The 21,104-nt window shown below is 44.6% G+C and overlaps 1 protein-coding gene across 3 annotated transcripts in view; it reads right to left on the reverse strand.

Annotated features, from left to right (window-relative positions):
* Window positions 1-21,104, reverse strand: part of SCYL3 (SCY1 like pseudokinase 3) — a 387,880-nt gene that overhangs the window by 277,626 nt on the left and 89,150 nt on the right. The gene's annotated exons all lie outside the window — the stretch shown is intronic.

The following is a 21,104-nucleotide window of genomic DNA, read 5'->3' on the forward strand; positions in this document are numbered from 1 at the left end:
GATAAACTGTAGTAAACAACTAAAAACTGAAGGCAACACAGTGCTCTCACATGTCACTGGGCATTGGAAATACAAGCTTTTCTGGTAGGAAAGTAATCTTAGGGGTTGTATTTAGGATGTAATAACAAAGGTGCCCAAGTGTTGTTTCTAGATTTGGGGGAAATCATGGTGTCCGGCAATAATCGTTCGTATCGGCAAGTAGTGTTTAGCTACTAAAGCACTTCTGGTATGGTGGGGGGAGCGATTTTGCTTTAGTGATGGGTTATAACTAGTTTGGCGCTCAGTAGCACGTGTTCTATGAGACTTCTATGAGTAGGGCCAATTGACTGTATACCCAGTGTCACGTAACGGGGACCAGACGAGCCCACCGCGTCACGTGACAAGGGTTGCCCAAGCCCTTCAGGCCGATTCACCTCACGCCCTGACACGCTGTTACTCCCTACGCCGTAACTTGAGCATAAATCGCCACCTGAAGCCTGCAAGCACACCCACGCACTAACACGAAACTTTCACTGCCACCACCCGTCAGTTATAAGGTCGACAGGACACCCCTGAGTGTTCCACTCGCAAGCAGACACCCACACGATAGCAAGCCTCACGGAAAAACAACATACAGCCTCAGACTGCACAAACACTTTTCATGGAGCTAAGGCTACTTTCACACTTGCAGTAGAGTGATCCGGCAAGCAGAACGTATGCCAACTGATGGCATTTGTAAAACTGATCAGCATCCTGATAAGTCCGAAAAATTATCCGTCTTACAAATGCATTGAAATGCCGGATCCGTCTTTCCGGTGTCATTCGGAAAAACGGATTCGGCATTTATTTTTTTTACCGCATTCCTATGGGGAAAAAAACGCTGTATCTGGCATTCAGGCAAGTGTTCAGTTTTTTGGGTCGGAGATAAAACTGTAGCATGCTACGGTTTTATCTCTGTCCTGGTCAGTCAAAAAGACTGAACTGAAGACATCCTGAACGGATTGTTCTCTATTCAGAATGCACAGGGATAAAACTGATCAGTTATTTTCCAGTATAGAGCCCCTAGGACGGAACTCTATGCCGGAAAAGTAAAACGCTAGTATGAAAAGTACCCTAACAGGTTCTTAAGGTTACAAGACAAACCATCAAACTTTTAGGTTTAATGTATAAAAAAAAAAATAGACAGTACTTAGTTACAAGAAATTATTAATAAGAGATATACAGTTGTGTTAAAAATTATTCAACCCCCAATGCTGTAAAGGGTTTTAGGGAATTTAGTGTACATTTGTAATTGTGTTCAGAATGAAATCTTACAAGGACTTTTTAAAGAACCAAATGCAACTAAAATTACATCAATTGTTTTTGTAATACAGTATTAAATGTTTTTTTTTGTGATTTCTTCATTGACACAATTATTCAACCCCTTAACCACTTAAAGACCACAGGTTTATACCCCCCTAAAGACCAGGCCCTTTTTTACAAATCGGCACTCCACAACTTTAGCGGTTTATTGCTCGGTCATGCAACTTACCACCCAAATGAATTTTACCTCCTTTTCTTCTCACTAATAGAGCTTTCATTTGGTGGTATTTCATTGCTGCTGACATTTTTCCTTTTTTGGTTATTAATCGAAATTTAACGATTTTTTTGCAAAAAAATGACATTTTTCACTTTCAGTTGTAAAATTTTGCAAAAAAACAACATCCATATATAAATTTTGCTCTAAATTTATTGTTCTACATGTCTTTGATCAAAAAAAAAAAATGTTTGGGTAAAAAAAAAAAAAATGGTTTGGGTAAAAGTTATAGCGTTTACAAACTATGGTACAAAAATGTGAATTTCCGCTTTTTGAAGCAGCTCTGACTTTCTGAGCACCTGTCATGTTTCCTGAGGTTCTACAATGCCCAGACAGTACAAACACCCCACAAATGACCCCATTTCGGAAAGTAGACACCCTAAGGTAGTCGCTGATGGGCATAGTGAGTTCATAGAACTTTTTATTTTTTGTCACAAGTTAGTGGAAAATGATGATTTTTTTTTTTTTATTTTTTTTTCTTACAAAGTCTCATATTCCACTAACTTGTGACAAAAAATAAAAACTTCTATGAACTCACTATGCCCATCAGCGAATACCTTGGGGTGTCTTCTTTCCAAAATGGGGTCACTTGTGGGGTAGTTATACTGCCCTGGCATTCTAGGGGCCCAAATGTGTGGTAAGTAGTTTGAAATCAAAATGTGTAAAAAATGACCGGTGAAATCCGAAAGGTGCTCTTTGGAATGTGGGCCCCTTTGCCCACCTAGGCTGCAAAAAAGTGCCACACATGTGGTATCACCGTACTCAGGAGAAGTTGGGGAATGTGTTTTGGGGTGTCATTTTACATATACCCATGCTGGGTGAGATAAATATCTTGGTCAAATGCCAACTTTGTATAAAAAAATGGGAAAAGTTGTCTTTTGCCAAGATATTTCTCTCACCCAGCATGGGTATATGTAAAATGACACCCCAAAACACATTCCCCAACTTCTCCTGAGTACGGAGATACCACATGTGTGACACTTTTTTGCAGCCTAGGTGGGCAAAGGGGCCCACATTCCAAAGAGCACCTTTCGGATTTCACCGGTCATTTTTTACACATTTTGATTTCAAACTTCTTACCACACATTTGGGCCCCTAGAATGCCAGGGCAGTATAACTACCCCACAAGTGACCCCATTTTGGAAAGAAGACACCCCCAGGTATTTCGTGATGGGCATAGTGAGTTCATGGAAGTTTTTATTTTTTGTCACAAGTTAGTGGAATATGAGACTTTGTAAGGGAAAAAAAAAAAAATATTATTATTTTCCGCTAACTTGTGACAAAAAATATAAAATTCTAGGAACTCGCCATGCCCCTCACGGAATACCTTGGGGTGTCTTCTTTCCAAAATGGGGTCACTTGTGGGGTAGTTATACTGCCCTGGCATTTTCCAGGGGCCCTAATGTGTGGTAAGTAGGTAAATGACCTGTGAAATCCGAAAGGTGCTCTTTGGAATGTGGGCCCCTTTGCCCACCTAGGCTGCAAAAAAGTGCCACACATGTGGTATCGCCGTATTCAGGAGAAGTTGGGGAATGTGTTTTGGGGTGTCATTTTACATATATCCATGCTGGGTGAGATAAATATCTTGGTCAAATGCCAACTTTGTATAAAAAAAAAAAATGGGAAAAGTTGTCTTTTGCCAAGATATTTCTCTCACCCAGCATGGGTATATGTAAAATGACACCCCAAAACACATTGCCCAACTTCTCCTGAGTACGGCGATACCAGATGTGTGACACTTTTTTGCAGCCTAGATGCGCAAAGGGGCCCACATTCCTTTTATGAGGGCATTTTTAGACATTTGGATCCCAGACTAATTCTCACGCTTTAGGGCTCCTAAAATGCCAGAGCAGTATAAATACCCCACATGTGACCCCATTTTGGAAAGAAGACACTCCAAGGTATTCAATGAGGGGCATGGCGAGTTCATAGAAATTTTTTTTTTTGGCACAAGTTAGCGGAAATTGATTTTATATTTTTTTTTTCTCACAAAGTCTCCCTTTCCGCTAACTTGGGACAAAAATTTCAATCTTTCATGGACTCAATATGCCCCTCACGGAATACCTGGGGGTGTTTTCTTTCTGAAATGGGGTCACATGTGGGGTATTTATACTGCCCTGGCATTCTAGGGGCCCTAAAGCGTGAGAAGAAGTCTGGAATATAAATGTCTAAAAATTTTTACGCATTTGGATTCCGTGAGGGGTAGGGTGACTTCATGTGAGATTTTATTTTTTGACACAAGTTAGTGGAATATGAGACTTTGTAAGAAAAAAAAAATAATTTCCGCTAACTTGGGCCAAAAAAATGTCTGAATGGAGCCTTACAGAGGGGTGATCAATGACAGGGGGGTGATCAATGACAGGGGGGTGATCAGGGAGTCTATATGGGGTGATCACCCCCCTGTCATTGATCACCCCCCTATAAGGCTCCATTCAGATGTCCGTATGTGTTTTGCGGATCCGATCCATATATCCGTGGATCAGTAAAAATCATACGGACATCTGAATGCAGCCTGACGGGGGGGGGGGGGGGGGGTGATCAATGACAGGGGGGTGATCAGGGAGTCTATATGGGGTGATCACCCCCCCTGGAAGGCTCCAGGGAGATGCCTGTATGTGTTTTGCGGATCCGATCCATCTATCAGTGGATCCGTAAAAATCATGCAGACATCTGAATGGAGCTTTACAGGGGGGTAATCAATGACAGGGGGGTGATCAGGGAGTCTATATGGGGTGATCACCACAGTCATTGATCACGCCCCTGTAAGGCTCCATTCAGACGTCCGTATGCGTTTTGCGGATCCGATCCATCTATCAGTGGATCCGTAAAAATCATGCGGACATCTGAATGGAGCTTTACAGGGGGGGTGATCAATGACAGGGGGGTAATCAATGACAGGGGGGTAATCAATGACAGGGGGGTAATCAATGACAGGGGGGTAATCAGGGAGTCTATATGGGGTGATCAAGAGTGAATAAAGGGGTTAATAAGTGACAGGGGGGGGGGTGTAGTGTAGTGGTGCTTGGTGCAACATATTACTGAGCTACCTGTGTCCTCTGGTGGTCGATCCAAACAAAGGGGACCACCAGAGGACCAGGTAGCAGGTATATTAGACGCTGTTATCAAAACAGCGTCTAATATACCTGTTAGGGGTTAAAAAAAATCACATCTCCAGCCTGCCAGCGAACGATCGCCGCTGGCAGGCTGGAGATCCACTCTCTTACCTTCCGTTCCTGTGAGAGCGCGCGCCTGTGTGCGCGCGCGTTCACAGGAAATCTCAGCTCACACGAGATGATGCCAATCGGCGTTAGTGTGACCTGGGAGCGCCGCAGAAATGACGCCTTTGGGCGTTAGCGCGGCGGCAAGTGGTTAAAGACTACCACTCTTAAGAACAGAGGTTCATTCAAGTGTTTTCGATCAGGTATTGAAAACACCTGTGGATGTCAAGGAGCAGCAATCAAGCATAATAAGCACCAATTAGGCAGATTTAAAAGGACTGTGATATTCAGCTCCTTCTAGACATTTACTGGTGTGTTTACAAACATGGTGAAGTCAAGAGAATGGTCCAGGAAGACAAGAGAAGAGGTGATTTCTCTTCACAGGAAGGGCAATGGCTATAAGAAGATTGCAAAGATGTTAAACATACCAAGAGACACCATAGGAAGCATCATTCGCAAATCAAGGCAAAGGGCACTGTTGAAACGCTACCTGGTCGTGGCAAAAAGAAGATGCTGACTTCGACTGCTGTGTGCTACCTGAAGCGCAAAGTGGAGAAAAGTCCCCGTGTGACTGCTGAGGAACTGAAAAAAGATTTGTCAGATGTGGGTACTGAAGTTTCAGCTCAGACAATACGGCGCACACTGCGTAATGAAGGCCTCCATGCCAGAACTCCCAGGCGCACCCCCTTGCTGTCTCCAAAGAATAAGAAGAGTCGACTGCAGTATGCCAAAAGTCATGTGGACAAACCACAAAAGTGTTCTGTGGACTGATGAAACAAAATTGGAACTGTTTGGGCCCATGGATCAACGCTATGTTTGGAGGAGGAAGAACAAGGCCTATGAAGAAAAGAACACCTTGCCTACTGTGAAGCATGGTGGGGGGTCAATCATGCTTTGGGGCTGTTTTGCTTCAACAGGTACAGGGAAGCTTCAGCGTGTGCAAGGTACCATGAATTCTCTTCAGTACCAGGAGATATTGGATGAAAATGTGATGCAGTCCGTCACAAACCTGAGGCTTGGGAGATGTTGGACCTTTCAACAGGACAATGATCCCAAGCATACCTCCAAGTCCACTAGAGCATGGTTGCAGATTAAAGGCTGGAACATTTTGAAGTGGCCATCGCAGTCACCAGACTTAAATCCGATTGAGAACCTCTGGTGGGACTTAAAGAAAGCAGTTGCAGTGCGCAAGCCTAAGAATGTGACTGAACTGGAGGCTTTTGCTCATGAAGAATGGGCGAAGATACCCGTAGATCGCTGTAAGACACTTGTGTCAAGCTATGCTTCACGTTTTAAAGCGGTTATAACTGGAAAAGGATGTACTAAGTACTAAGATTGAATGTCACTTGGGGGTTGAATAAAACTGATAATGATGTGAGCACAGAAAAGACATTTGTGGTTATTTCATTATAAATGTTATGTTATATTTGTCTGACTTAGGCCTCTTTCACACTTGCGTTGTCCGGATCCGGCGTGTACTCCACTTGCCGGAATTACACGCCGGATCCGGAAAAACGCAAGTGTACTGAAAGCATTTGAAGACGGAACCGTCTTCCAAATGCTTTCAGTGTTACTATGGCACCCAGGACGCTATTAAAGTCCTGGTTGCCATAGTAGGAGCGGGGAGCGGGGGAGAGGTATACTTACAGTCCGTGCGGCTCCCGGGGCGCTCCAGAATGACGTCAGAGCGCCCCATGCGCATGGATGACGTGATCCATGTGATCACATGATCCATGCGCTTGGGGCGCCCTGACGTCACTCTGGAGCGCCCGGGGAGCCGCACGGACGGTAAGTATGCTGCTCCCCCGCTCCCCGCTACACTTTACCATGGCTGCCAGGACTTTAGCGTCCCGGCAGCCATGGTAACCACTCTGAAAAAGCTAAATGTCGGCTCCGGCAATGCGCCGAAACGACGTTTAGCTTAAGGCCGGATCCGGATCAATGCCTTTCAATGGGCATTAATTCCGGATCCGGCCTTGCGGCAAGTGTTCCGGATTTTTGGCCGGAGCAAAAAGCGCAGCATGCTGCGGTATTTTCTCCGGCCAAAAAACGTTCCGTTCCGGAACTGAAGACATCCTGATGCATCCTGAACGGATTTCTCTCCATTCAGAATGCATTAGGATAATCCTGATCAGGATTCTTCCGGCATAGAGCCCCGACGACGGAACTCTATGCCGGAAGACAAGAACGCAAGTGTGAAAGAGCCCTTACAAGTGCCTCTTTGATTTAATTGTAAACAAAATGACTGAAATGATCAAAATCAATGTCAAACTGGCCAAAACACTAAATTTCAGTGGGGGTTGAATAATTTTGAACACAACTGTACATAAATGGCAAACAATTGTAAAATAAAAAGGAGAAAACAAAGAAAGTTCTAATACTTAACATTTGTGTGGTAAAAGTAATTTCCTCCCAGGAGATTTGGGCAGAGTAATGGTGCACAAACCAATTCGATTGGATCTCCCACTTTGTTTTTCCTCCAGGGGCAGGCCTGATAGGGATTTTCCCTCCCACCTCTGACTCAGCCCCTCTGGGCTGAATTTCATTACCCATGCAGCCGGTCCACTGGCCATCTAGGGAACAGGTAAGAAAATATCAAAAAGATAGTTTCCCAGTTGCCCTGGTGAAGATACAGACCCCTGACCTCCTTCATAATTCATATCTCATCGTTCCGAGTCCTAGCATATCAAAATGAGACACGTCCAGGATGCTCCGAAGAGGAGATCCTTATTTTAAGAAGATGAAGGCAAGTTGATACGCCATGTCTGGTGTCCATGCAATGCCCCCATCATACCAGATATGATGAGCTGGGCTTTGGAGACGTCAGCCCCATCCTGAACAAGTTATGAAGGATTACAACTTATTGTTCATTCTCTGGTATGAAGCCCCCATGCTGACGGCGCCGGAGAGTCTGCTGTCCCCTATCCTGAGTGTGACCAGCAAACCGGCCCATCCTGGTTAGAATCTCTGTGCCAACTAACCCCCCGGGGAGCAGTTTTCTGTTTTCACAGGTATGAGGCAGACATCTCGGCACTATATGCAGCCTTCAACCAATTCATCAATGGCTGCTGGCCTGGCAATACAAATACATAAATACATACTGTATATGAATGTGAATCACACTGGACTGTGTTACACTACGACAAATACCATCACAGCAAACATTATAACTAGGAATAAGGCGGTCCTTATTCCTGACACCCAGGAACAACAGAGCTAGCTCCAGGGATGGGGCTACTCTAGCCAAAGTCAGTTCTGACACCAAGTCAAAAATCTGTTGTCAGAAAGGAGCGAGTTTGAGACAGGTCCATAAAATATGGTATAAGGAGCCTGTATTGCCACATTCTCTCCAGCAGCAGGGGGATGTCCCTGGGTATGTTTTGCTTAGTCTATGGGGGGGGGGGGGGGGGTTAAATACCACTGTAGGAGGGTCTTCACACCTGCTTCATAATGGGCAACACACCTAAAGTTGGTAGAGAGGAAGCTCAATGCTGCGGTCCACTCCTCTTCCGAGAAGGAATGGCCCAATTCAGACTCCCATTTTCTAATGGGGGGGCTTGTTCCCAAATAGATCATGTGGAGCGATTTCTGAAAAGGGTTGGATTTTGGTATAGTCTAATAATATCTTTGTTGATCATGGGGTGGGGGGTTGCAAAAGTTTAGTGAGGCAGTGGCATATTCTTAAGTAGTTGTAAAACTCTCCTTGAGCTATCGAGGAGGTGTTCTTAATAGTTTCGAATGAGAGGACTAAATGGGCATCTCAAAGTTTTGCAACATTTGCGACCCCTCCAGAGCGCCAGGCGGAGAGGTTAATATTAGTTATGAAACCTTCCAGGGTGTGGTTAGTGGAGTGGGAGAGAAAAGATGATTTAGAATTCCCCTGTAGTTTATGAATTTAGGTCCACAGGGATCCTGCGTGAGCTACTGTTAGTAGTTTGGCTTTTGGGGGATGTGGGTTTCAAACAAGTTGTATTAGATTTTAATGTGCATCTGCTGATAGAATGTGATTCTATTTGGTCCCATGCTTTGGAACTGTTAGAGGACCACTATTCACAGATGAACGAGAGTCCGATGGTGCTGTGCTAATCCTTATTTGAAGGGAGGCCAATACCTCCAGCTCTTTTGTTTCTAAACATCAAGGTTTGGGCTACTCTGGGTCGGGGGGAGCTTCACAAGTAGGCATTTAAAATAGACTGAGCTCTCTTGAAGAATATATTAGGGGGGAAATAGAGAGGGCGCAGAAGATGTAGATAAGCTTCGGAAGGGTCATCATCTGAAATGATGCAACTCTGCCTACCCAGGACACTGCCTTCATTGCAAAGTTGGAGAAGTCTTGGGACATAATGGAGAGGCTCGTAGTTAAGTTTAAATAAAAGGGAGCATGGAAATGTAAGTTTAACTCCCAAGTATGGCAATTCAGATGCCAATCAAGATCATATAGGGATTGTAAAAGTAATACTTCCCTAGGAGGGATATTGATGGGGAGAGCTTGGGACTTAGAGCTATTTATTTTATAGTAAGAGAGAGAACCAAAGTGTGATATTATAGATAGAGCACTTCCCAAAAGATCTAACAGGGTCCGCCAAGGTAAGAATAAGGTCATCTGCATATAGGGTAAAGGTGTAGGTTAGTTCTCCCACCTTAAATCCAGTTGGGTTTGGTGAATTTCTTATGTGTTGTGCTAGACGCTCCAAGGCAAGAATGAAAAGTAGGAGCGATAAGGGGCAGCCCTGGCGGGACCCAATACTTTAGCTGAAGGGGATGAGTAAAGGTTTTCAATAGCGTTCATTATGTGGCCAAATAACCCCATCTCCCGAAGAGCCGAGAAGGCAAATGACCAGTAGATGCAGTCAAACGCCTTCTAGGCGTCCAAGGTCACTACGAGCATAGGGGAGTGATGGACTTCAGTGTAGTTAAAGAGGTCCACAATTCTTGTGGTGTTATCAGATGCCTGTCTCCCAGCTACAAAGCCAGTTTGGTCTGCATTGATAAAGAGAGAGGGGAGCATGGGGGACAGTCTGTTGGCGATAAATTTTGCAAAAACTTTTATGTCCGAATTGAGTAATGAAATAGGTCTGTTTGGAAGTGGCAGTAATATTCATTGGATCAGGTCCCGGGGATTTTCCCAAGGGATGGGAGAGAATTAATTTTTTAATTTCCATATCTGTGAGTGGGGCATTAAAAAACTGTAGTTGTGGGTCAGTAAGTGTGGGGAGTGAAGCTTTTACCAAGAACTCCTTAACAAGGGCCGAGTGGAACATTGTCCTTAAGGTTATAAAGATCTTTATGATAAAGGCAAAATTGTTCCGCAATGTCTCTTGGGTCAATTAATTTGGCTTTAGTGCTGGGGTGCAGGATATGCAGTATTTTGGATTTTGAGAGACTGGATTTAAGCTGGCGAGAGAGTAGCCTACCTCGGGCATAATACTTGGATTTAAGCCCAAGTACAGACTTGCTATAATTATGGAGTAGAGCTCCTCAGAGTTTGTCCCTTTCAAGCCTGAACTCGTCTGATCGTTGGGCTGTTGGATGGTCCTTATTGGCCCTTTCAGGCCAAGCAGGCTATCTTCTCAAGTATCTGGGAGATTTAGTTCTGAGTTTTTTACCTTATGCTCAACTTAATTAGGGAGCCCCTTATGTAGGACTTGTGGCCCTGCCATAGGAAGTAAAGGGTCTAAAACTGAACCTGTGTTGAAGAGAAAGTATTCTTTCAGCCCATTAGAGAGTTCATCAATATGTTTAGGGTTGCCAAATAGGAACGTGTTGTTTCTCCAAATAGGGGCGGGTGAGATTGGAATATTTCATTCAAAGTGATAGCGACCGGAGCATGGTCGGACCACTGAATGAGGCCTATGTCTAAGGAGGAGGTGAGGCGTAGAGTAGTGTGGTCCACCATGAACGTCAATTCGGGAGTAGGATAAATGTAGGGGATGGGGGGGAAGAAGTTGAAGTCCCTCTACTGACTATGTTGAGCTCTCCACACATCAATAAGACGCTCTGAGTGTAAAAAGGAGGCCATTCCCATTTCAGATCGCCTTGTAAACGTGGTGGAGTCCAGGGAAGGGTCAATTATTGAGTTAAAGTCTAAGCCAATATAACCTTTCCTGCTTTCAATTTGTTGGTGTGTGGCATTACTTTATATAGGAATGACAGTTGGCGTGCATTGGGTGCATAGATATTTACCAGAGTATATGTGATGTTAATGATCAAACATAAAAGAAATTGCCCCCAGGGTCAGCTCTGCTGGCGATGAGGGCAAAAGCAACTGTATTCTTAACGGCTATGAAGGCCCCCCTGGTCTTCTTGCTGAAATGGGAATGAAAAATGTTACGGAAAAGGTGATGGTGCATTCTAGCAGCATCAGTTTGCAACAAGCGAGACTCCTGAATGCAAAGAACGTCCGCACCAGTCGACAATGCTTCTTTCCACACATAGGACCGTTTCTGAGGGCAATTGAGCCCCTTGGCATTCAATGACATGATCTTAAGCCCCATAGTGGTGGAAAGAGGACCGCTTGTTTAATTCTACAGTGCCTGTGAGAGCTTACAAGGTAGACAAAGAGAAACACAAACAGATTAACAAGGTATGAACCATATCTGAAAAACAAAAAAAGCCAGTAGAACCATAGACCACTTAAGGCAATGTAGGGCAAGTGTCCACTGAAGAGGCCGGGAGAAAATGGCATAAAGGTGGTGTTCACTGGTGGAGGGTCTGCACCTGTGGGCAAGGTGTAATCTCCATCCCCTGGCAAAGTTGCTGCTATAATCCTCCTTAAGAAGAAACTGGACGTCTTAAGGGCAGAACATTGATAGAAGTCCCAAGTTCCTGGTAATGTTGATTGGCGAGCCTGAAAAAGAAGTAGTTCAGGTGCTCTCCAGCGGGTTAGTTGTGAGGTAAAATGGTGAGATAGAGGTGAGAACACTAGGATAAGCAATAAACTCAGTGTGGGTTTACTATCAAATAGGCTTGGTGGTTTGTAGCAGAGGTCTCGTTAGGATCTTGGGAGGACAGAGGGATTTGCCAGGATTGTAATAAATCTTTCTGGTTCTCAAAGGTCTTAATAGCATGGATCTTTCCATTTCTTTGAACAAGAAGTTTTAAAGGGGTAACCCCACCTATATGAAACATTGTGGTCCCGGAGGTAGTAGTGATCAGCGCTGGCAGAGGGTCGCTGCTGACAGGGCCATGAACAGTTTGACATTATGGTATGGCGAGGGAAGAGTTCCTTTTTTCCGCCATCAATGCATCTTTTATATAAAAGATGCAAGCAAGACGTCTGTGGATCACTACAGCTGGGTAATTTGGATCAGGTGCTCTTGGTCTTTGTGACCCACCCAGTCACAGAAGAAGAATCAAATAATAAAACAATCAATAAGACCAGGCACTCAAATATGTAGTCAAAAATAAGAAATATTTAATTAAACTCCCTAAAGTAGCATTAATTCATGAGTATAGCAGCATAAAAATCACATATGAGTAGGTCACATAGGTGGCAGCAATAATTCATAAATATAGCAACATAAAAATCACATATGAATAAATCACATGGGTGGCAGCAATAGGTGCTCATCAACAATGAAAAGGCACAGTACATCGATGATCAAAGTCCAGAATGTGGACAACCGCAATCCATGTGTTAAATCTTTAAAAGGTAATGATCCTCTTGTATATCCAGATAACACTCTTAAATGAACGGATTCTCAAATAATCGTATTCATAAATAATCATGGTTCCGTATGGTGTTGCTGCTGACTTTCAGCAGCGCATAAGTGAATGTCACAAGTCCTTAAAGAAGACAGAGGGGATCAAGAGGCACCGAGGTGGCGTCCCACCTATTGTTGCAACTGTGTTAGTGTTACCTCAATCTAGTCGATGTCCTCTTGTCTTTGTGCGCCTTGGAAATTCGCAATGAGCCGGATATCAACTGACTACGCACTTGGTGGAGCTTTGTGTCATCAGCTGATTGTACGCTTGTTGAAGCTTCGTATCGTTAGAGCTTTCTCCAATGGTTGCCGGTCTTTGACATAGCCGTCTTTGCTTTAAAATTCAGGAAAACTTCTGTCCCAGCATGTCGGTGGAAGGTATAAACCATACGCGTTTTGGGGATATTAGAATGACCCCTTCCTTGTTGGAGCTCCTCTTCTGGAATTTTCAAACTTTTTGTCCTGTATCGGGACGTGGTAATACGCGTTCTTCAAATTGAGAGATTGTAGAGATCAGTGACTCCATCTTAAATTTCCTGTACAGGATATTTCTGTTTAGCTGCTTTAGGTTTATTATAGTTCAGAACGATCTGTCTGTTTTTTTATGTAATGTTTTTCTCCACTGGGAGGAGTAATTTGTTAGTATTCCCTCAATTCTGGAGTCATTGTTCATCGCTAGATTTGTTCTGGACATTGAGGAGGAAACCTCTACCTCTACTCCCTTTTGGGTAGTTCCACTTAACAGTTTTTTCCTTTACCCCTATATGATCTATCCTGGCCACTATAGGGGCGAAAGGAAAATCTCCTTTTCTGAGGTTTTTCCTCCGGAAAAACTTTTTTCTTATCCGTAGCTTTTTCAATGATCTTGTCCAGAACTGAACCAAAGACATATTCTCCCAAAAAACCAAATGGAACACAGTTTCATTTTGGATACTTTGTCTCTCAACCATGACTTCATCCATAAGGCCCTCCTGGCCGTATTAGAGAGGGCTGCATTTTTGTCCAAGAATCTTAGAGTTTCTGCCGAAGCGTCTGCCAGAAAAACAGTGGCTGATTTGAGTAAGGGTAACGAATCCTATTTTCCGCCTTGGAGTTTTATTTTTTTAAGTGATTTTCTAGCTCGTTAAGCCACAAACGCATAGATCTTGCGACATATGTTGCAGCTATGTTGGTCTTTATGCTATACATGGCCGCTTACCATGATTTGCGCAAAATACTATCTGCCTTCCTTTCCATTGGGTCTCTCAACTGGGAAGAGTCCTCAAATAGCAGAGAAGTCTTATTTACCTTGGCTACCTGTACGTCAATTTTTGGAATATTGTCAAATATTTTAGATTCAGAAGGGTCAAATAGTAACCGACTCAAACTCCCTGGATATACAGTCGCTTCTCAGGGTTGGACCACTCATCAAGAACCATTTTCTTAATATTTTCATTTATTGGAAATACCTTGGAGCGTTTGGTTCTTAAGCCCCAAAACATTTCCTCCTGTATAGAATGTGATTTTTGGGCCTCTTCTATGCCCTTCGTGGCATGGACTGCTTTTAATAGGTCTCCCATTTCCTCAGCGGAGAAATGGAATTTTTTTGCATCCTCTACTATCTCTACTTCAGAAAGGGGATCATTCTCTTCCCATTGTTTAGAAGGTATAGCCTCATCCATTAGATCCTCAGAATCCGAGGAGGAGGGAGCCGCTATTTTTTGCATTTTAATAGGTTGTGGACCAGGGCTGGTTTCTCTTAATGAGGCCAGGGAAGATTTAACTTTGTCATGTATTATGGTCCTTAATTCATCCATCATCGATGATTGTTCATCTCTTACAATACTTGAAATGCATTATTTGCATAGCTTTTTTGTGTACTGCTCAGGGAGTTTCTTAAAACACGAAATGCAATTGAAACTCTTTTTGGGCCTTTTCTGAGCCTCCCTAGACAACTATTGATAAGAGAGGAACAAATTACTATATGCCCCCAGCAATGCATATGTATAGGGTTGTCACGACACCAAAATTTAGATTAGATTTCAATACCATAAAAAACTGGCGGAAAAAACCCACTAAAAAAGCCGCGTGCATTCCGCATTTTATGGAACGTCCGGTTCATAATCGAACAGTCCTATCCTATTTTTTGGGGGACAAAGTGACAAAAAATAAAATAGAAAATCGTGCAGTATTTATTTTATTTTTTAATAGTTTGTACTTTTCGGACGCGGCGATATATGCTTATTTATTTGTTTATATATTTTAAATGTAAAATTGGGAAAGGGGTGATTTATACTTAATATTTTGTTTTTTGTTTTTTTAACTTTTTATTTACCATATTATTGGCCCCATAAGACGCACTTTTTTCCCCCAAAAAGTGGGGGGGGAAGTGCCCCTGCATCTTATGGGGTGAATGCTGGCAATTTACATCGCAGACTGCAATGTATTAGTGAGGAGGGACTGTTGTAGGCGGGGAGAGCGGCAGGGCCGTGCAGGCACTGTACTCTGGCCCCGCCGCTCAGTATGTACTGTATTATACGTAGTGTTAATCATCAGATCTAAACTGAATAATGATGCGCTCCCCCTGCTCCCCATGTGTACCGTATGAATGAAGCAGGCAGGGCAGGCACGTGACCTCAGTGAGTTACGGCCGCCAGGCCTGCCTGCTAGCGCTAACTACAGGAGCGTGACATGTGTACCGGTAAGTACGGTACACAGGGGGAGCGCATCATTATTCAGTTTAGATCTGATGATTAACACTATGTATAATACAGTATATACTAAGCTGCCTGCACAGCCCCGCAGCTCTCGCCGCCTACTACAGTCCCTCCCTAGGAATCTGTGAATGGGATAATGATGGGGAAGGGGGGGTCTGTGGATGGCATTATGATGGGGGTATCTGTGGATGGGACCTGTTATGGGGGGGGGATCTGTGGATGACACATATAGCAGTGTCCTCCACAGATCCACCACCCCATAACAGTACCATCCACAGATCCCCCCATCATAATGCCATCCACAGATCCCCTCCATCATAATGCCATCCACAGATCCGCCCCACCATAACAGTGCCATCCACAGATCCCCCACCCCATAACAGTGCATTATCTACAGATCCCCCATAATAGTGTCATGCACAGACCGCCATTAGTTTAAACCCACCAAAAGCACACCTTTTGGTTAAAAAATTTTTTTTTTCTTATTTTCCTCCTTAAAAACCTAGGTGCGTCTTACAGGGCGAAAAATAACTATTTCCCCCCTTAGGGGCTTGAACATGGGATCTTTTAATCCCTTGTCCTATTCACGCTAATAGAGCTCTATTAGGGTGAATGGGACTTTACACCCCCCCCCCTGCTGCCCTGAGCTTGCCATGACAGCCAGGGCTTCAGTAGCGTCCTGGCTGCCATGATAACCAATCGGAGCCCCGCCATTATACTGCTGGAGCTTCGATCAGAACTGCCAGTGCACCACCAATGAGGAGGAGGGGAGGGGACCCTGTGGCCACTGCCACCAATGATAATAGTTGGGGGTTGGGGGGGATGCACTGCGCCACCAATGTTTAATACTGGGGGGGGGCGCACTGCGCCACCAATGAAAATAACTAACGCTTAATACAGATACAGGAGGCGGGTGCCGGCGGTAGAATGACATAGCCAGCGCCTGACCTCTATGACAGGGAGCTGCCATCAATGGCAGTTAATCCCGCACCTAGCCTAGTATCTGTAAAAGGCAAGTCCCGGTATCGAATCGATACAAAAGTATCGATTGGGTATCGATAATTTGATACCCGATGCAACCCTAATGTATATATAGTCAGCGTGCTTAATCCCTATATACTGCCATCAACAAGGATCACTTATGCACACATAGGCTGCTCAACAAAGGTTCCCCATATGGGGACTTACGTTCACTGGCGCTGGAGCATCAAGTTCTCTTGGCTGTTCAGTGGCTGACATCTTACCAGACCTCAGATCAGGACCCTCCATGGCTTCCACGCTGCTTTTTAAAACAGCAAACCACTTCACCAGTGCAGCGCACTTCCAGGGATGCCACTGCGCTACCTCGCCACCGGAAGTGACGTCAGACGCCGGCGTACAGCAAGTGGGATCTCCCAGCATAGACCCGCTCGTGCCGCCAGGGGAAAGGAAGGTGCCGCAGCCCAGGACAAGCATCCGATCAACAGATGCGAGGCGAGCAGGGGAAACAACACAGGTCATTTCTAAAAACACAAGGGAGGCCGCAACCCCCGATGAGTTGCCCTGTGAAAGGAAGAATTAACACAAGGGAGGCCGCAACCCCCGATGAGTTGCCCTGTGAAAGGAAGAATTAAAATGTAGATTCATCTCTACCTCCCTGGCGAGCAGAGAGGCCCTTCTCTGTCCTGGCCACTATAGGGGCAGAAAAACACTGAGGTGGGTGGTGGGAGAGGGTAATTTAATCTTCTCTGTTTTCCTGCCCATACAGAGGTCATGGGTCAATCTCCTATAATATGCAGTCATGGTGGAGAAATGGAAAATGGCTTTTTTGGCACAGTTTTTATTTTATTTTTATTACGGTTTACCTGAAGGGTTAAGTCATGTGACATTTTTATAGAGCTGGTTGTTATGAACACGGCAATATCTAATGTGTGTGTGAGGTTTTTTTTCTATTTTTTTATTATAAAATCAGGGGAAAGTGGCTTTTTTTTACTTGAAACCTTATTTTTTATTATTAAAAACACTAACTTATTTTTTTCTACTTTCTTTGTCCTACTTTGAGACTTCAACTTTAGGGGGTCTAATCCCCTCTGCAATGCATTACAATACATCTGTATGGGATCACTTTTTGAGGGTTTGCACTTTTGGAAACTATACCAATCAAATAATATATTAAGGGGTGTACTGACTATTCTGCCATAGTTTTTATTCAATTTTATTTTTACAGCATTTACCTGACATATATCCTGAGTATATCATTTGATTTTTAGTGAGCATGTTGTCGCGGCGATAAAAATAAAAATAATAGACATATTAGTTAAGTTTTGGAATAGCAATTTTTTGGCAATTGTCTTAAGTAGGGTCTAATGTTTTGCGGGATGAGATGACGGTTTGATTGGTACCATTTTGGGGTACATCTGCCCTTTTGTTCGCTTGGTATTACCCTTTTTGTGAGGCAAGGTGACCAGAAAATGGCTGTTTTGGCTGGGTTGGATAATGTGATATTTTTAGAGAGCCGGTCGATACGAACGCGGCGATACCCAATACGTCTACTTTTTTTTCTTTTTACAATTTTTTAAAACGGAATTATGAAAAAAGGGCGTTTATATATATATTTTCTTTTTACTTGGATCATTATGTAAAACATTTTTTTAACTTCCCCTCTACAATGCATTACAATCCATATGTATTGTAATGGATTGGTTGTAAGTGTATTACACAATGTAATACACTTACAATAGAAATTGAGAAATGTCCAGCTTAGGCTACTTTCACACTTGCGTTAGGAGCGGATCCGTCTGGTATCTGCACAGACGGATCCGCTCCTATAATGCAAACGCTTGCATCCGTTCAGAACGGATCCGTTTGCATAACCATGATAATGCAAACGGATCCGTTTTGACTTTACATTGAAAGTCAATGGGGGACGGATCCGTTTGAAAATCTGAGCCATACTGTGTCATCTTCAAACGGATCCGTCCCCATTGACTTACATTGTAAGTCTGGACGGATCCGTTTGCCTCCGCACGGCCAGGCGGATACCCGAACGCTGCAAGCAGCGTTCAGGTGTCCGCTCACTGAGCGGAGCGGAGGCTGAACGCTGGCAGGCGGATGCATTCTCAGTGGATCCGCCTCCATTGAGAATGCATCAGGGCTGGACGGCTGCGTTCAGGACCGCTCGTGAGCCCCTTCAAACGGAGCTCACGAGCGGACACCTGAACGCAGGTGTGAAAGTAGCCTTACCCGTATTCATCCTGTAATTCTGTGCACGGAGCAGACCCAAGCCGGTCCAGGCATCATATTGAGTAGAAAAAGAAGGCTCCAGCACTCGTGGTAAAAGTTTTCCGGTCCCGGTCTTTATTACACCAAACTTGTAATGTACAAACACAGTGGCACTCCTACCCACTCCCCCAGATTTACGCATTTCGAACTCTTCAGTTCTTAGTCAATAATGGGATTATGACTAAGAACTGAAGAGTTAGAAACGCGTAAATCTGGGGGAGTGGGTAGGAGTGCCACTGTGTTTGTACATTACAAGTTTGGTGTAATAAAGACCAGGACCGGAAAACTTTTACCACAAGTGCTGGAGCCTTCTTTTTCTACTCAATGTAATACACTTACAGCCCGCTTGCCTGTGAGACCCAGGGGGCTGGGTCTTACAGGCTTACATGGAAGGCAGCACGATGCTAATGGAAGGCATCAGGTTGCCTTCCCTGCCATCGGAACCCCATCACTGCAGAGCAGGGACCCGATGGGCACAAGGAAATCGCACATGCCGCGGTCAGCGCTGAACATGGCATAGCGAGGGTTGATGGTGAAAACACTGATGTCGGCGCATACAGCAGGGATCTGGCTATCAGTGACTGTCGGAACCCTGCTGCTGATCGGGCAGGTGCAGCTCCTGCTGCTGATCGGGCAGGTGCAGCTCCTGCACCTGCCAGATTGGCCTGCCGTAGCTCTACAGCACTGGAATTTAAGGCTGGTATCCTACGAGTTAAGCTCCTTGCTAGAGAACAGCAAGTTGTGGAAAATGTACTTAAGAACAGTTGGATCTGTGCATTCAAAAGTTTAGAGTAGGGGTTGGCGATATCAAAAATATTCCCAGGATAACTATTTGAAGAAATGTATCGCGATAAATACCCATTTAGCAGAAAAAAACACTTGGGGCCACAAGGAGACGTTGCACTGTATGGGGCCGTGGGCCACAAGGAGACGTTCCACTGTATGGGGCCGTGGGCCACAAGGAGACGTTCCACTGTATGGGGCCGTGGGCCACAAGGAGACGTTGCACTGTATGGGGCCGTGGGCCACAAGGAGACGTTGCACTGTATGGGGCTGTGGGCCACAAGGAGACGTTGCACTGTATGGGGCCGTGGGCCACAAGGAGACGTTGCACTGTATGGGGCTGTGGGCCACAAGGAGACGTTGCACTGTATGGGGCTGTGGGCCACAAGGAGACGTTGCACTGTATGGGGCTGTGGGCCACAAGGAGACGTTGCACTGTATGGGGCGGTGTGTGGTAGTGTAGGGAAGCCTCTTACGATCCATCTAACTAACTGGGGTAAAATCCTATTAGGATAATTTGTGGAGGAAGTCTTCTTTGGGAGATTTTAAAGAAGAAGACAGGGCTCCACATTGGGGGGCATTCTGTGGTGATGTCACTCTCCACCCCCAAAATAGCAGTACATGAGAAAGCCGACTTCAAATATGAAGTTCTCCTACCCCTATAAATCACCCCAATGGACAGTGACTGCAGTCATTACCTGAAGGAGTAGCGAAGTAGCCAGGGGTTATGTTAGCAGTCAGTAGTGGGCTGTCTGTCACAAAGGGCTACGCAGATGAAAACACAGAAAACACCATCAATGTAAACCATCAGTCTACCGGAGCCCAGTACACACGATATATACACGTCATGTATGTACACAATGACATCTCTATTTATATGCGTATCACACTGGAGTGAAGACACATGCGTTGGTGACACATATTAATGTTTGTACAAAGTCTTGGTAAAGTTGCAGCAGATGGCAGCAATATCACTTACTGCTTTATATGTTGACTCCCCCACGGGTCAGAGAAAAGTCTATTTGTTAGGTCCCACCGAGTTCTAGTCATATGTCACTCAAACTACTGCACTGACCAGAGGCGGAGGAGCAGAGCAAGACGAGAGGAGGAGCATAGCAAGGTGAAAGGCGGCGGCTGCTGCAAAGCACCAGACTTGAGCGGCAGTATATGACAGGTTTATATAAAGTGAAGAAAAAAAAAAGAAGCCTGCTCCTCCCTGCAGCCAGGTTCAGCCCTCCGCATGCTAGTAGAAATGCAGAAGGCAGGGGCCAGTGACCGGAAAACGTAAGCAGCACATGCGACCACTCCTATGATGTCATTAAATACTGCGGTTATTCGGAAACTGTGATATCGCCATGTTTTAATATCGCGGATACCGGTATATCGCTCAACCCTAGTTTAGAGAAGGTCACATTAAGTTCACTTGTAAAGGTTAGAGTGCATTTTAGTGCATCCTGAAATTTCACCTACGCAGTGAGAAAATTATGCCCGGCTGACTGCGGGAGCCCGAGACGGGATCGTGCAGTCACAAGGGGCGCAACACGTGGGCGCCAGGCTTGAGCGATCCCAAGCAATAGAAAATAAGTAAATCACAGTCAAGAGGGGATGGGTAAGAGGCGGGCTTTGCTTGATTTGCGCTCCTGGAGATGAAAAAAGTGTTTTTCTCCAGTATGGATTATCGAATTTCTGGCTCACACACATGATCAATAACAGACTGGGGGCTGCTATAAGGTAATGCTGGCAGTTTTATATCACTTTTAGAGGTGACAGGTTCCCTTTAAGCATGTATAGAAATAAAATAATAATAAAAAATAAATTAAAAAAACACACAGGTTTTCAATCGATATTTAAATATGTACACGACAACAACATTTGCAACATGGGACGT

The sequence above is a fragment of the Bufo bufo genome, chromosome 9 (assembly GCF_905171765.1).
Source record: "Bufo bufo chromosome 9, aBufBuf1.1, whole genome shotgun sequence".
NCBI classification, from domain to species: domain Eukaryota; kingdom Metazoa; phylum Chordata; class Amphibia; order Anura; family Bufonidae; genus Bufo; species Bufo bufo.